This window comes from Ornithodoros turicata, chromosome 4 (genome assembly GCF_037126465.1).
Source record: "Ornithodoros turicata isolate Travis chromosome 4, ASM3712646v1, whole genome shotgun sequence".
Lineage (NCBI taxonomy): Eukaryota > Metazoa > Arthropoda > Arachnida > Ixodida > Argasidae > Ornithodoros > Ornithodoros turicata.
In genome coordinates, this window is record NC_088204.1 from 50,114,854 (window position 1) to 50,131,670 (window position 16,817).

At 45.0% G+C, this 16,817-nt stretch overlaps 1 protein-coding gene and 1 long non-coding RNA gene across 2 annotated transcripts in view; both read right to left on the bottom strand.

Annotated features, from left to right (window-relative positions):
- Nucleotides 1–16,817, bottom strand: part of LOC135391515 (sialin-like) — a 126,876-nt gene that overhangs the window by 93,281 nt on the left and 16,778 nt on the right. The gene's annotated exons all lie outside the window — the stretch shown is intronic.
- LOC135393149 (uncharacterized) lies at nucleotides 11,928–13,039 on the bottom strand. Its single transcript, XR_010422486.1, has 3 exons — nucleotides 12,643–13,039; nucleotides 12,180–12,244; nucleotides 11,928–12,112 (listed from the first exon to the last, which is right to left on the bottom strand). It is a non-coding gene; the product is annotated as an uncharacterized LOC135393149 (long non-coding RNA).

Genomic DNA, 16,817 nt, shown 5'->3' on the forward strand with positions numbered 1-16,817 from the left:
CATGTCCTGCACGTTGAATATGAAAGCTGTGGAAATGTTTAATCAATATCAAAAATACCTAGATGTGCACGACAAATTTGTAAGATAGAACAGCGGTTTGCAACTTGTCGACATGTCGTCAGTCTTATTTTTGCTCATGCTACACCGGTGTGTTCATGAGCCCATACTGGCTCAGATTTTGATTCGATATCAGGCGTTGCAGACTAACATGTCCAGCACGTTGAATATAAAAGATGTGGAAATGTTTAAAAATTTCAAAAATATCAAAAATACCTAGACATGCACGACAAATTTGTAAGATGGAACAGCGGTTTGCAACTTGTCGACATGTCGTCAGTCTTATTTTTGCTCATATTACACCGGTGTGTTCATGAGCCCATAATGGCTCAAATTTTGATTCGATATCAGGGGCTGCACGCTAACATGTCCTGCACGTTGAATATGAAAGCTGTGGAAATGTTTAATCAATATCAAAAATACCTAGATGTGCACGACAAATTTGTAAGATAGAACAGCGGTTTGCAACTTGTCGACATGTCGTCAGTCTTATTTTTGCTCATGCTACACCGGTGTGTTCATGAGCCCATACTGGCTCAGATTTTGATTCGATATCAGGCGTTGCAGACTAACATGTCCAGCTCGTTGAATATGAAAGATGTGGAAATGTTTCAAAAATATCAAAAATACCTAGATATGCACGACAAATTTGTAAGATGGAACAGCGGTTTGCAACTTGTCGACATGTCGTCAGTCTTATTTTTGCTCATATTACACCGGTGTGTTCATGAGCCCATACTGGCTCAAATTTTGATTCGATATCAGGGGCTGCACGCTAACATGTCCTGCACGTTGAATATGAAAGATGCGGAAATGTTTAAAAAATATGAAAAATACCTAGATGTGCATGACAAATTTGTAAGATAGAACAGCGGTTTGCAACTTGTCGACATGTCGTCAGTCTTATTTTTGCTCATATTACACCGGTGTGTTCATGAGCCCATACTGGCTCAAATTTTGATTCGATATCAGGGGCTGCACGCTAACATGTCCTGCACGTTGAATATGAAAGATGCGGAAATGTTTAAAAAATATGAAAAATACCTAGATGTGCATGACAAATTTGTAAGATAGAACAGCGGTTTGCAACTTGTCGACATGTCGTCAGTCTTATTTTTGCTCATATTACACCGGTGTGTTCATGAGCCCATACTGGCTCAAATTTTGATTCGATATCAGGGGCTGCACGCTAACATGTCCTGCACGTTGAATATGAAAGATGTGGAAATGTTTAAAAAATATGAAAAATACCTAGATGTGCACGACAAATTTGTAAGATAGAACAGCGGTTTGCAACTTGCCGACATGTCGTCAGTCTTATTTTTGCTCATGCTACACCGGTGTGTTCATGAGCCCATACTGGCTCAGATTTTGATTCGATATCAGGCATTGCAGACTAACATGTCCAGCACGTTGAATATAAAAGATGTGGAAATGTTTAAAAAATATGAAAAATACCTAGATGTGCATGACAAATTTGTAAGATAGAACAGCGGTTTGCAACTTGTCGACATGTCGTCAGTCTTATTTTTGCTCATGCTACACCGGTGTGTTCATGAGCCCATACTGGCTCATATTTTGATTCGATATCAGGGGCTGCACGCTAACATGTCCTGCACGTTGAATATGAAAGCTGTGGAAATGTTTAAAAAATTTCAAAAATATCAAAAATACCTAGACATGCACGACAACTTTGTAAGATGGAACAGTGGTTTGCAACTTGTCGACATGTCGTCAGTCTTATTTTTGCTCATATTACACCGGTGTGTTCATGAGCCCATGCTGACTCAGATTTTGATTCAATATTGGGTTGCACACTAACATGTCCTGCACGTTGAATATGAAAGATGTGGAAATGTTTAAAAAATATGAAAAATACCTAGATGTGCACGACAAATTTGTAAGATAGAACAGCGGTTTGCAACTTGTCGACATGTCGTCAGTCTTATTTTTGCTCATGCTACACCGGTGTGTTCATGAGCCCATACTGGCTCATATTTTGATTCGATATCAGGGGCTGCACGCTAACATGTCCTGCACGTTGAATATGAACGCTGTGGAAATGTTTAAAAAATTTCAAAAATATCAAAAATACCTAGACATGCACGACAACTTTGTAAGATGGAACAGCGGTTTGCAACTTGTCGACATGTCGTCAGTCTTATTTTTGCTCATATTACACCGGTGTGTTCATGAGCCCATGCTGACTCAGATTTTGATTCAATATTGGGTTGCAAACTAACATGTCCTGCACGTTGAATATGAAAGATGTGGAAATGTTTAAAAACTATGAAAAATACCTAGATGTGCACGACAAATTTGTAAGATAGAACAGCGGTTTGCAACTTGCCGACATGTCGTCAGTCTTATTTTTGCTCATGCTACACCGGTGTGTTCATGAGCCCATACTGGCTCAGATTTTGATTCGATATCAGGCATTGCAGACTAACATGTCCAGCACGTTGAATATAAAAGATGTGGAAATGTTTAGAAAATTTCAAAAATATCAAAAATACCTAGACATGCACGACAAATTTGTAAGATGGAACAGCGGTTTGCAACTTGTCGACATGTCGTCAGTCTTATTTTTGCTCATATTACACCGGTGTGTTCATGAGCCCATACTGGCTCAAATTTTGATTCGATATCAGGGGCTGCACGCTAACATGTCCTGCACGTTGATTATGAAAGCTGTGGAAATGTTTAATCAATATCGAAAATACCTAGATGTGCACGACAAATTTGTAAGATAGAACAGCGGTTTGCAACTTGTCGACATGTCGTCAGTCTTATTTTTGCTCATGCTACACCGGTGTGTTCATGAGCCCATACTGGCTCATATTTTGATTCGATATCAGGCGTTGCAGACTAACATGTCCAGCACGTTGAATATAAAAGATGTGGAAATGTTTAAAAAATTTCAAAAATATCAAAAATACCTAGACATGCACGACAAATTTGTAAGATGGAACAGCGGTTTGCAACTTGTCGACATGTCGTCAGTCTTATTTTTGCTCATATTACACCGGTGTGTTCATGAGCCCATACTGGCTCAAATTTTGATTCGATATCAGGGGCTGCATGCTAACATGTCCTGCACGTTGAATATGAAAGCTGTGGAAATGTTTAATCAATATCAAAAATACCTAGATGTGCACGACAAATTTGTAAGATAGAACAGCGGTTTGCAACTTGTCGACATGTCGTCAGTCTTATTTTTGCTCATGCTACACCGGTGTGTTCATGAGCCCATACTGGCTCAGATTTTGATTCGATATCAGGCGTTGCAGACTAACATGTCCAGCACGTTGAATATAAAAGATGTGGAAATGTTTAAAAATTTCAAAAATATCAAAAATACCTAGACATGCACGACAAATTTGTAAGATGGAACAGCGGTTTGCAACTTGTCGACATGTCGTCAGTCTTATTTTTGCTCATATTACACCGGTGTGTTCATGAGCCCATAATGGCTCAAATTTTGATTCGATATCAGGGGCTGCACGCTAACATGTCCTGCACGTTGAATATGAAAGCTGTGGAAATGTTTAATCAATATCAAAAATACCTAGATGTGCACGACAAATTTGTAAGATAGAACAGCGGTTTGCAACTTGTCGACATGTCGTCAGTCTTATTTTTGCTCATGCTACACCGGTGTGTTCATGAGCCCATACTGGCTCAGATTTTGATTCGATATCAGGCGTTGCAGACTAACATGTCCAGCTCGTTGAATATGAAAGATGTGGAAATGTTTCAAAAATATCAAAAATACCTAGACATGCACGACAAATTTGTAAGATGGAACAGCGGTTTGCAACTTGTCGACATGTCGTCAGTCTTATTTTTGCTCATATTACACCGGTGTGTTCATGAGCCCATACTGGCTCAAATTTTGATTCGATATCAGGGGCTGCACGCTAACATGTCCTGCACGTTGAATATGAAAGATGCGGAAATGTTTAAAAAATATGAAAAATACCTAGATGTGCATGACAAATTTGTAAGATAGAACAGCGGTTTGCAACTTGTCGACATGTCGTCAGTCTTATTTTTGCTCATATTACACCGGTGTGTTCATGAGCCCATACTGGCTCAAATTTTGATTCGATATCAGGGGCTGCACGCTAACATGTCCTGCACGTTGAATATGAAAGATGCGGAAATGTTTAAAAAATATGAAAAATACCTAGATGTGCATGACAAATTTGTAAGATAGAACAGCGGTTTGCAACTTGTCGACATGTCGTCAGTCTTATTTTTGCTCATATTACACCGGTGTGTTCATGAGCCCATACTGGCTCAAATTTTGATTCGATATCAGGGGCTGCACGCTAACATGTCCTGCACGTTGAATATGAAAGATGTGGAAATGTTTAAAAAATATGAAAAATACCTAGATGTGCACGACAAATTTGTAAGATAGAACAGCGGTTTGCAACTTGCCGACATGTCGTCAGTCTTATTTTTGCTCATGCTACACCGGTGTGTTCATGAGCCCATACTGGCTCAGATTTTGATTCGATATCAGGCATTGCAGACTAACATGTCCAGCACGTTGAATATAAAAGATGTGGAAATGTTTAAAAAATATGAAAAATACCTAGATGTGCATGACAAATTTGTAAGATAGAACAGCGGTTTGCAACTTGTCGACATGTCGTCAGTCTTATTTTTGCTCATGCTACACCGGTGTGTTCATGAGCCCATACTGGCTCATATTTTGATTCGATATCAGGGGCTGCACGCTAACATGTCCTGCACGTTGAATATGAAAGCTGTGGAAATGTTTAAAAAATTTCAAAAATATCAAAAATACCTAGACATGCACGACAACTTTGTAAGATGGAACAGTGGTTTGCAACTTGTCGACATGTCGTCAGTCTTATTTTTGCTCATATTACACCGGTGTGTTCATGAGCCCATGCTGACTCAGATTTTGATTCAATATTGGGTTGCACACTAACATGTCCTGCACGTTGAATATGAAAGATGTGGAAATGTTTAAAAAATATGAAAAATACCTAGATGTGCACGACAAATTTGTAAGATAGAACAGCGGTTTGCAACTTGTCGACATGTCGTCAGTCTTATTTTTGCTCATGCTACACCGGTGTGTTCATGAGCCCATACTGGCTCATATTTTGATTCGATATCAGGGGCTGCACGCTAACATGTCCTGCACGTTGAATATGAACGCTGTGGAAATGTTTAAAAAATTTCAAAAATATCAAAAATACCTAGACATGCACGACAACTTTGTAAGATGGAACAGCGGTTTGCAACTTGTCGACATGTCGTCAGTCTTATTTTTGCTCATATTACACCGGTGTGTTCATGAGCCCATGCTGACTCAGATTTTGATTCAATATTGGGTTGCAAACTAACATGTCCTGCACGTTGAATATGAAAGATGTGGAAATGTTTAAAAACTATGAAAAATACCTAGATGTGCACGACAAATTTGTAAGATAGAACAGCGGTTTGCAACTTGCCGACATGTCGTCAGTCTTATTTTTGCTCATGCTACACCGGTGTGTTCATGAGCCCATACTGGCTCATATTTTGATTCGATATCAGGGGCTGCACGCTAACATGTCCTGCACGTTGAATATGAAAGCTGTGGAAATGTTTAAAAAATTTCAAAAATATCAAAAATACCTAGACATGCACGACAAATTTGTAAGATGGAACAGCGGTTTGCAACTTGTCGACATGTCGTCAGTCTTATTTTTGCTCATATTACACCGGTGTGTTCATGAGCCCATGCTGACTCAGATTTTGATTCAATATTGGGTTGCACACTAACATGTCCTGCACGTTGAATATGAAAGCTGTGGAAATGTTTAAACAATATCAAAAATACCTAGATGTGCACGACAAATTTGTAAGATAGAACAGTGGTTTGCAACTTGTCGACATGTCGTCAGTCTTATTTTTGCTCAAGCTACACCGGTGTGTTCATGAGCCCATGCTGACTCAGATTTGGATTCGGTGTCAGCAGTTGCAAGCTAACATATTCTAGCATGTTGATTATAAAGGTTGCGGAAGTTGAGTGATAGTCATCTTTTATTGTCCCTTATTGTAATGTACGTCCACAGCACCGACCAATTGTGTTAAAATTGGGTTGTTGGTATCGGGTAGTCATAATGATGTTCAAGCAGCAAGCACTGAGCAACCTGTCGTCCTGTCCTGTCAGCAAGGTTGTCTTGTCTTTTGCTGCTTGAACATTATATAATCACTACACTGATTTGTGGATATAACTTACATATTTATATTATGCAATACTTTTGTCACATCGGCAATGTGCAGGGGAAAATTAAATAGAGCTGTGAAGCCTGCAAATTTGAGTTGTTATATTTGTGACCGATTAATAGGTGTTGATTCTGGCACAGAAGGAGTGCCACTCTTATCAGTGTCAGTTCCTCAAGGGGTACAAGACAACATTATTGAGCATAGTTCGGCGATATACTGCTCCGGTAGGGATAATACCTTAGAGAGGCTATATCCAAAGCAAACTGATGTAGCCTGCTGGATCAAGCACTTCCTTCTCGCAATACTACCGAGGTACGCGTGACTGCCGTTTTGTGCGGTGCCGACAATTTCTGTACACATCACTTTTGGCTATTATCAACAAAGTAATACCTACCTTTCGCGTACGTATCCAGTTCTTTGGACACCGTTGCCTCTAACAGTTGAATGCGTGACGGTCGACAGCTTTTAGTTTGAGCTGCGTCCGGCGCCGTCCCATACATATCGTGCTCGCAGAACGTCTCTTACCTCATATGCATCGTGAACGAAACGTGCGGAGTACACGCACGCGTGTGACAGTCAGACCTTTTGTTGAAGATGCTTCGAGTATATGTGACTCCCAACAGGTGCTTTTCTATATCCACTTTCGTCACACTGTCGTCGACAACAGAGTTGTTATACACCCGGGTTACGTTTCCACCACTTCCATACGGAATATTCTTTTCGCAGGTAAGACGAACTAGAAGTGCTCAAAATACCGAACGATACGAGACAAGTTAGTAAATAAGCGTCAACTGCCTTTATTAGGTGGAGTCATCCACGTAAACTCCCGCTCGAAATGAAGATGCGAGACGTATTGACATTGTTGTTCGGCCACATTTTACAATACGCGTCTTTCGTTTGACCAGACCACATGCAGCAAATTTCTTCCCGTCGCCGTGATTCTCGAGCACCTTCTGGAAGTCGTCTGCTCTCAGCACTGCAAAAAGGAGCGAGAGCAGACGATTTGTTCATCCAACAAGCGGTCTGCCATCGTAGCACTTGGCCTTCGGGAGAGGAAAATGAGTTGCGCTGCGCATGCGCTAGAAGTGATGTTACGTGTCTTTCTTTGCCGCCGCCCTGCCGTCAGCTCGCTTCGCGTACGCATGCGCTAGCAGACAGCGGTTTGTTTGCTTGAGCTGCTTGAGCATGGCTTGAGGATGAGATTTGTGGTAGTGGTGAAGCAGCTTTGCCAAATATTCCGTTCAAGTTCCTCGCTGGATGTCCGGATCGTCCGTCGATGTTCAACAGGTGAGGGAACGTTTCAGCAACGCCTGCGAGTTTCGTGATCGCGGTTCAAAAGGTGAAGGCGTCTGTACAAAATTGTAAAATGGACCGCTCTGTTACTACAGATGCAACAAGTGCCAGTCCACTTTTTCGCAGCTGCACCTTCTCAGTCCAGCAGCAGCACCAGGTGAATGTAGGTACACAACTTCCAAGTGAATTAAGACTCACGAGTGCAATTCTGGTAAGTACGTCTCATGCTCTGTTACACTAGTGCACACATACCATTCGCATTCAACGCCCTTATTTTGCATGTGTTGTAGCAAATGATTCAGTGGCATAAACCGGCAGGCTGGTGCGTAATGTACGCCCATAGTGTCGAGTTGGACTAATTCGGGTGGCGTGTTCGTACAGTCTGTGCAATCGGACTGTCTAATTACTACCTGTTCTATCTTAACACCGAAGTCGGTATATGAGTAAGAAATGTCGTGGTTTCGACAATTATCAGTAATCTTTCGTTGTGCTTAATGATTCCTATTATTTTATACTTGTGTTTTTACTCAGAATTCTAATACTGTATTCTTAACTGGAGCAACAAAATTACGAAACACATGAGGATTGTGTTGAAACTGAGGACATTGCTTATTTTTACTGATTTCAGATTTTCAGGCATGGGGAGAAGAAATGCAGGATGCAGCCAAGAGTCATTTTAATAAAGGCACAGGGGTAAAAAGATTGAAAGATGGAAGTTTAAAGTGTTATTATATTTGTAACTGATCGGGTGCTTTTACAGAGAAGAACATCAAAGGAAAAAGGTCCATAAAATCATAAGGTTCCATTAGGCGTGGGGTAACCTGCATTGATGATTCGTCTGCAACGTTCCAGACTGGCAAAGTTCCAGGACATAACGGGACGTATGCTTCGGGGCCCCATCTCGCTCATGATCAGAGCCGACAGTTAAGGCATAATGGTTTCAAATTTCCAAATATTGCAGTTCAGAATTTGTATGAGTACAACACAACAGCGTGTTCAGCCCGAGACAAAAGTTCATGGCACTGCGCTTTTCTTCATCGGAGCGGTCCCCTGCCAGCTACCAGCAAAAGATCGAATGAGAAACGGGTCTATCTCTCAGTATGTGCGTCCGCTCTTGTTTGATGCTAGGGTGTCACTCCAATGGAGAAATGTGACACCATGGTGGTCCGTAAACATTTGTACCAAGCTGTACGTTGTACAACCCCGACAACTAACAAACACTGCTCGGTAAGGTCAGTGTTTCAATTCGAGATTTTGCTGCCTATTTATTCCCAAAAGGCTGCTCTTGCAAAAATGCTTAAGAAAGTCATTTGGGTGAACTCCGGTGTACCAAGAAAAGTGCAGAACAAAAAATTTATACTAGTATAATTAGACTATATAGTAATTTATAGTATGCCTTAGTATAGTTAGACTTTGAAGGCAGTATTCAACATAAATAAGTTTTACCTCTGAGCAATGATGGTCCATTCAAGGCAACAACAAACTCATAGGTTGACCACATCATCTAAACTTCCTCGGCCTGTTACAGCTTGTTTCTGTCCACAACATGTTCAAGGTGCATATTCTGTGCCATGCAACCAGAGGAGTGGTTACATGAACTATCATTCATTTGAGGGGAACAGAAATACCAAGAACACATGACAAGTATAAGAAACAAATAGCAAAGATATCGCACAGCAGAGAAATGCACATAATCAAAAAGTAATTGCATGTCACCCTACGTATCAGCAGAAAAGTCCTGTTTGATGGTGTTTTTGAAGGATGCCAGATTATTGTTGGAACAAATGTGTAGAGCAGTGTTTCTCAAACTGTTGGTCATGACCCCCAAATGGGTCATGAGCTGTTGAAAGATTCATTGTTTCACGCCCAATCAGAGGGTAAAGCTCAATTCATGTTCAAAGCATTAATGGACTGTCATGTGTTGTCACATGACAGTGCTGCATTCATGAGTAAATGATGTAGATGTGAAGGTCCTTAAGCATGAATTCAACAGAAATCCTCTGGCTGGGTGTATTTCCTGCTGCTTGGCACACTCTTGGAATCTGGTTGAAAAGCTGCTTCTGAAAACTGCCCTGCTGCTATGGCTTTCTTCACACCATCTGTGCATCAATATTCGAACAGATTGGGATAAAAGTTTATGGAGCACCGGGGTGTTGCATTTCTTTATGGGAGTGACACCCTAGCAGCAAAGAGAAGCGGCCACACACACTGAGAGGTGCACAGAACAGCCAGACACCTGTTTCTTATTCGATACCTTCCTGCTAGCCAGCAGGGGGCCGCTCCGATGAAGTGCAAGGCAACAGGCTCATTGATATGGTGTCCAGCTGGAATTTGTGGTATTTTGGAACAATGTATTGCTAACGAGACCAGTAAAAATATCCAAAACTGGACCTGGACTGCGTGTTTGGCTCACTGAGGTTACCGAAGAGCGTTTTCTTGAGGTGCGAAACAAAGCTTGATAAAATGAATCAACGAAGTTGTGTGATCTAACTGGCCAATACTGAGTAGATTTACAATATAGATTTGCAATATCTTGAGGACTTTTGCCTCTCTTGAAACAAATGCTAAATAAATGCAATCAAGCATACATTGGAACTCAGTTGCTGAGGCTCCTCTGAGGTTTAACTCCTTGCATCTTTGTTGAGACAAAGCGGAGTTGTTTGGCAATTTTTGTTCAGTAGTGTCACAGCATGTTTAGCATAGCATAGCCAACAGGGGCATAGCCAGGCGGGTTCAAACCCCCAAGATCGTACCTTTGGTAGTGCATCTGGGAGGTCCCCATAGAACCTCCTATAATATTTTCTGGCTACCGCACGGATAGCAAACACTAGCATGAGACAAGATAGAAGCAAACTTGAATATACAAGGCGTACTGATGTGCATGAAAAATTTAAAAATGACTGAGCATTGTATGTGGATTACATTATCAGAATGTTGATGAGAGTCATGTACCCCGGCCACCATACTTTTGATGACAACGAAAGACTGCAATTGAGCTGGTGTGATGGCAATATATTTGTCCTTTAATCTAATTAAATAAGTATGCGTTATATAGTCATGAAGAGTTTGCTCGTGGTTGTTGGAAGGGTGTACATTTCCTTAGATAAATCATTCACAAGAATACACACAGCGGCTTTGAGCTCACCAAGGCTTTATGCGTGCAATGCCAACTGGTGTTAGTATTTTCATGGTAAAAAGCATCTGTTGCAGCTGAAGAAAACAATACAATCAGTCAGGGGGCAGTTGTCTCGTTATATTGCAAGAGAGTACTCAGTACTGGAGAGATATAAACACACAGAATAAAACAAACTGCCTAGTGCAGTGAGTGGAAAGTTTATTCCACTTCTTATTGGCAGAATATTAACACAATTTTTTTCTACAAGATTTCTCAGGTCAGAGCACTTTATAGGATATACAATTGCCAATTATGTGTGTTATGTGTATGTATGTCACCAGACTTAGATGTATTTACCTGCTGTAATATACCCCAGACCAAGCTCAAAATGGGGCATATTGTCTTTAGTTGAAAAGTCAATGCAGGAGAGCATGCATTGCTGTAAGGTGTTTCACCTGAACCATTACCCAAAATGTATGAAGTGGCAGTACACAACTATCACACTGAATGACCCATCTGTGGTGCTATGTGTAGAATCTATGCACACTTTTCTTTTGAGGTTAACATTGTCTTGAGTTTGAGGGAAAACACAGGACGAACACGGGACGAGACGAACACATAGACACACGAACCAGCAATGAAGATTTAATACACAAAGTGCAAGAGAGACAGGGTAAAAAGTGTACACTTCGGCATTAACATCAAGTCAACACCAGCTAGCTTTCCTGCTCCTCCTATGTTCATCACACTTTTGTTGGTGCCCAAATGCCTTAACAGCTGTTTTTGCATGCCTGTCATGAGAACTAGCAAGAAATCCTCATCTTGCAACAAGTCAGTATTTCCTCGTTGAAAGGCAGTAGGATCATCCTTCTTGCCTTTGTGTGTGAGGGAAAGCACTGGACTGTTTGTTTGGGCTCTGATAGAACTGAACAGGGCAACACTGTTTTGATTGTCGTCGTGTTTCCTCTCACCGTAACATATATTACAGCCCCTCATGGTGGTGTACAAGTACTGCCTTGTAGTGAGGTGAATTGGATCCTTTGAAACGTGCCATCCAGCACACCCCGAATACTGAGCTGCATAGTACGCTGAGTGCAATGCCGTCACATAGTTTCCCTAACATAAACAAATAGTTTCTTGAAGGTAAAAAAAGGACATTCCAGTACAACATAGTGTTTTACAAGTGCCTGCATGGGCCGCCTCTATTGCATCTTCCTCTGTTTTTGTCAGTGGGGTGTGGGACAGCCCCAAAATCATGTGCATAATAGGAAGCTTGGAAGACAAACGAGACCTTGCCAGTTTGGAACATTGCAGACATATCAGCAAGGCAGGTGTCCCCACGCCTGACGGAACCTTGTGATTTGATGGACCTTTTCCTTTGATGTGTCCTCTCTATAAAAGCACCCAATCAGTTACAAATATAATAACATTTTAAACCTCCATCTTTCAATCGTTTTACCCCTGTGCCTTTAGTAAAATGACTCTTGGCTGCATCCTGCATTTCTTCTCTCCATGCCTGAAAATCTGAAATCAGTAAAAATAAGCAATGTCCTCAGTTTCAACACAATCCTCACGTGTTTCGTAATTTTGTTGCTCCAGTTAAGAATAGAATGATAATTCTGAGTAAAAACACAAATACAAAATAATAGGAATCATTAAGCACAACGAAAGATTACTGATAATTGCCGAAACCACGATATTTCTTACTCTTATACCGACTTCGGTGTTAAGATAGAACCGGTGACAATTAGACAGTCCGATTACACAGATTTTACGAACACGTCACCAGAATTAGTCCAACTTGGCACTATGGGCGTACATTACGCACCAGCCTACCGGTTTATGCCACTGAATCATTTGCTACAACACATGCAAAATAAGAGCGTTGAACGCGAATGGTGTGTAGCATGAGACGTACTTACCAGCTTCAGAATTGCACTCGTGTGTCTTGGAAGTTATGTACATACACCTGGTACTGCTGCTGCCTGAACTGAGAGGGTGCAGCTGAGAAAAAGTGGACTGGCACTTGTTGCATCTGTAGTAACAGAGCGGCCCATTTTACAATTTTGTACAGACGCCCTCACCTTTTGAACCGCGAGCATGAAACTCGCAGGCGTTGCTGAAACGTTCCCTCACCTGTTGAACATCGACGGACGAGCGGGACATCCAGCGAGGAACTTGAACGGAATATTTGGCAAAGTTGCTTCACCGCTACCACAAACCACAAATCTCATCCTCAAGCAAACAAACCGCTGTGTGCTAGCGCATGCGCACGCGAAGCGAGCAGACGGCACGGCGGCGGCAAAGAGAGACACGTGACATCACCTCTAGCGCATGCGCAGCGCAACTGATTTTCCTCTCCCGAAGGCCAAGTATCGTAGCGGATATCGCTGTTGCCAACAGAAATCGCAATGTGCTGTTCTTGTCAACCTTTATTCGTTTATTTAATAACCGTGACGATTCTGGACGAGCGAATTCACAGTATTACGTTTGTGGGTCTCCAGGCCGGAAGAAAAGAGACAACCAGCGGGGTAGAAGGTTGGTCGAAGAATGATTTAATTCTCGTGCCAGGACTGGTGCGCGAGAGTAGCCGGCCATCATTGTCGTCATCTGCCGGGGGCGCCACATCTGCTCCCCCCCTTCAGGCCTCCGGAGGAACGAAGGAGGGTTGGTATGAGTGCAGGCGCCCAAGAAACTGTCTTGGCACTGGGGGCAGCCGATGGCTCCGAGCGGGGAAACGGGGTGACGTCAGAGGGAAGTGATGTGGGTGCGTGCTCGAAGAATGCAGGCTTGAGACGATCCACAGTGACAGATTCGGGTCGCCCGCGGACGTCGAGAAGAAAGGTCTTGGGCGATCGACGTAGGACCACGTAAGGACCGGTGTAGGGGGGCTCGAGGGCGCGACGCAGCCGGTCGGTGCGCAGGAAAACGTGTGATGCAGTGTGGAGCTCGGAAGGCACGAAAGATGTCTTTGCGGAAGTGGTGCACGTCGGGGTGAACTGAAGACTAGCTAAAGCTTGGCGGAGGGCGGTGACGAAAGCGGACGGATCCGGAGGAGGGTCGACTGTGGGAGTGAACACCTCACCCGGAAGGCGTAGGCGAACGCCGTAGACTAACTCTGCTGAGGAACAGCCGAGGTCGGATTTTACGGCGGACCTGATGCCAAGAAGGACCAAGGGGAGCTTGTCCGTCCAGGTATGGCGGCCGTCTTTCGCCATGATGGCCTGCTTGAGGTGACGATGGAAACGCTCGACCAAACCATTGCATGCGGGGTGATAGGATGATGTGCGCAGACGGGTGGTTCCGAGTAGTTTGGTGAACGCCTTGAAGAGGGCACTTTCAAACTGCTGGCCACGGTCAGTGACAACTTCTGTGGGAACACCGAAACGGGCGACCCATGTGTCCAGGAAGGTGGCCGCAACGGTCTGGGCTGTAGAATCAGTCATGGGTGTCGCTTCGGGCCAACGCGTGAACCGGTCGACGCAGGTGAGGATATATCGGTGGCCCTTGGATGGAGGCAGTGGGCCTACGATATCTATGTGGATCTTAGTGAACCGGTCGCTGGGTGGGAGGAAGGCAGACAAAGGCGAGACGGTACGCCTCTGGATCTTCGTGGTCTGGCAGGGTACGCAGGCGCGCACCCAGCGGCGGATGTCCTGCCGAGCTCCTGGCCAAACGTAACGTTGTAGGATGAGCTTGGTGGAGGCTCGGACTCCTGGGTGGGAGAGACCGTGCATGTTGTCGAAAACCAACTTGCGCAGAGCCGACGGCACGACGGGGCGAGGCTCAGAGTAGGTGGTGTCGCATAGCATGGGGAGAGTGGAGCCAGGTAGCGGTACGTCGGCAAGGCGGAGGCTGGTGGAACGTTGGGCGCGGAGCTGTGCTATCTCGGGGTCGGCCGACTGCTCTTGAATGATAATGTCAGAGGTGAGTGGGGTAGTGGTGGAGACGGAGTGTATTCGACTGAGCGCGTCGGTGGCCACATTGAGCGCACCTTTGATGTGGCGGATGTCTGTTGAGAACTCTGCGATGAAGGCTAGATGACGTATCTCTCGTGGACTGTATTTCTGGCTTGAGGAAGTGAACGCGCCGACGAGAGGTTTGTGGTCGGACCAGATAGTGAAAGTGCGGCCTTCCAAAAAATGCCGAAAGTGTCGAATGGCGGAATAGGCTGCTAGGAGCTCCTTGCCGAACGCACTGTACTTTGACTGCGTTTCGTTTAGCTTGCGTGAGAAAAAGGCAAGAGGTCTTCTCGTGCCGTTGACCTCTTGCTGTAGCGCAGCGCCTATAGCGTTGTTCGACGCATCGACAAGCAAGGACGTCGGGGCGCCGTGCACGGGATGGGCGAGCATGACTGAGTCTGCCAAGGCTTCCTTGACGGAGTCAAACGCAGTTTCGGCCTCGTAGCACCAAGTTAATTTGGATGAGTGGCGGGGTGTCTTGAGGAGGGTCTCAAGAGGGCGGACCAGGACAGCGGAAGAAGGAACAAAACGCCTGTAGAAGTTGACTAAGCCCAAGAAACGGCGGAGCTGCTTGACAGAGTCGGGGCGGGGAAAATCGTGAATAGCCTTAACCTTGTCGGGCAGGGGTGATATGCCGTCGGTTGAAATGCAGTGGCCGAGGAATTCGATTGATCTCTTGCCGAATTCTGATTTCTGAACGTTGATTACGATCCCATGTTCTTGGAGGCGGGTGAAAACTTGGCGTAGGTGGTCTGCATGCTGAGCTTCGTTCGTGCTGGCTACTAATATATCATCGATATAAGCGAACGCAAACGGAAGGCCTCGTAGAACGGTATCAATAAACCTCTGAAAGGTTTGGGCTGCGTTTTTGAGTCCGAACGGCATCCTGAGGAACTCGTAGAGTCCAAATGGTGTAACGATTGCTGTCTTGGGGATGTCTTCCGGGGCCATAGGAATCTGATGGTAAGCTTTTACCAGGTCGATCTTGCTGAAACAGGTGGCCCCGGCCAGGTTGTTGGTGAAATCGTGGATATTTGGTAGGGGATACCTGTCGGGCTTCGTGATGCTGTTGAGGGCCCTATAGTCGCCACAGGGACGCCAATCCCCAGTCTTTTTGGGAACCATATGAAGCGGGGTGGCCCCATCGCTTTTGGATGGGCGAGCGATTCCGATGTCAAGCATGTGTTCGAATTCAGCCTGAGCGATCTTGAATTTCTCCGTGGCAAGCCGTCGAGGACGGAAGTGCACTGGAGGGCCTGTAGTTTGTATGTGGTGGACGACGTCATGACCGACGGGTTGGGTCCAGTCGGGAGGCTTCATGAGTGACGGAAATTCGTGCACGACGTCAGCGAAAGGCGTCTCGAGCGAGGAAATCATGTGATGGGGCGCAGCTGGTATAGGATGCTGAACACAGCGGAGCGTAGGGGTGTGTAAGCGAGTCGTAGAGTCACACAGCGTTCTGCGATGAAGATCGACGGGAGGCCAAAATGGTGGAGGAAACCTGCTCCCAGGATGTTGTGGGTGATCCCTGCCATGCGAAAAATCCATCTGAAGGTACGACGAAGGCCTAGGGAAAGTGTGAGGGAGCGCTCGCCGTACACAGGGATTCCGGTACCGTTTGCGGCAGCAAGATGATAGAGTGGGTGGCCCAGTCTTTCTGCCCGTGTGGCAGGTAGTAGGCTGACCTCAGCACCGGTGTCGACTAGAAAACGGCGTTTGGAAGCTGGGTCGGTTATGTACAGGAGGCGACTGGGCGTGGGGGAGGGAGGGGAACCGCACGTCGCCGCTAGCGATTCCCTGGGCGGTTTCCCGGCCAGGCACAGGGAGGTTGACAGTTGCGTGCGCTGGCGCCGAAAGACCAGTGGTAAAAGCAGAAATCTGAGGGGTTTTCCAGAGGTTCCCTAGTGCGTGAGCGTGGTCGCTGAACTGGACGGGGGGAACCGGGGCGCCGCCAGGACCGTGGCGCTTGTGGGGCGGAGGCGGCCGGGGAATCGTGTGGGGCGGAGGCGGCCGGGGAATCTTGATGCGGAAGGACGGCTGCGAGGAGCGATGACATCTGGTAAACCTCCGCCCGTAGGCTTTCGAGGCTGTCGCCTGACCTAAGCATCCGGAAGAAAAGAGACAACCAGCGGCGT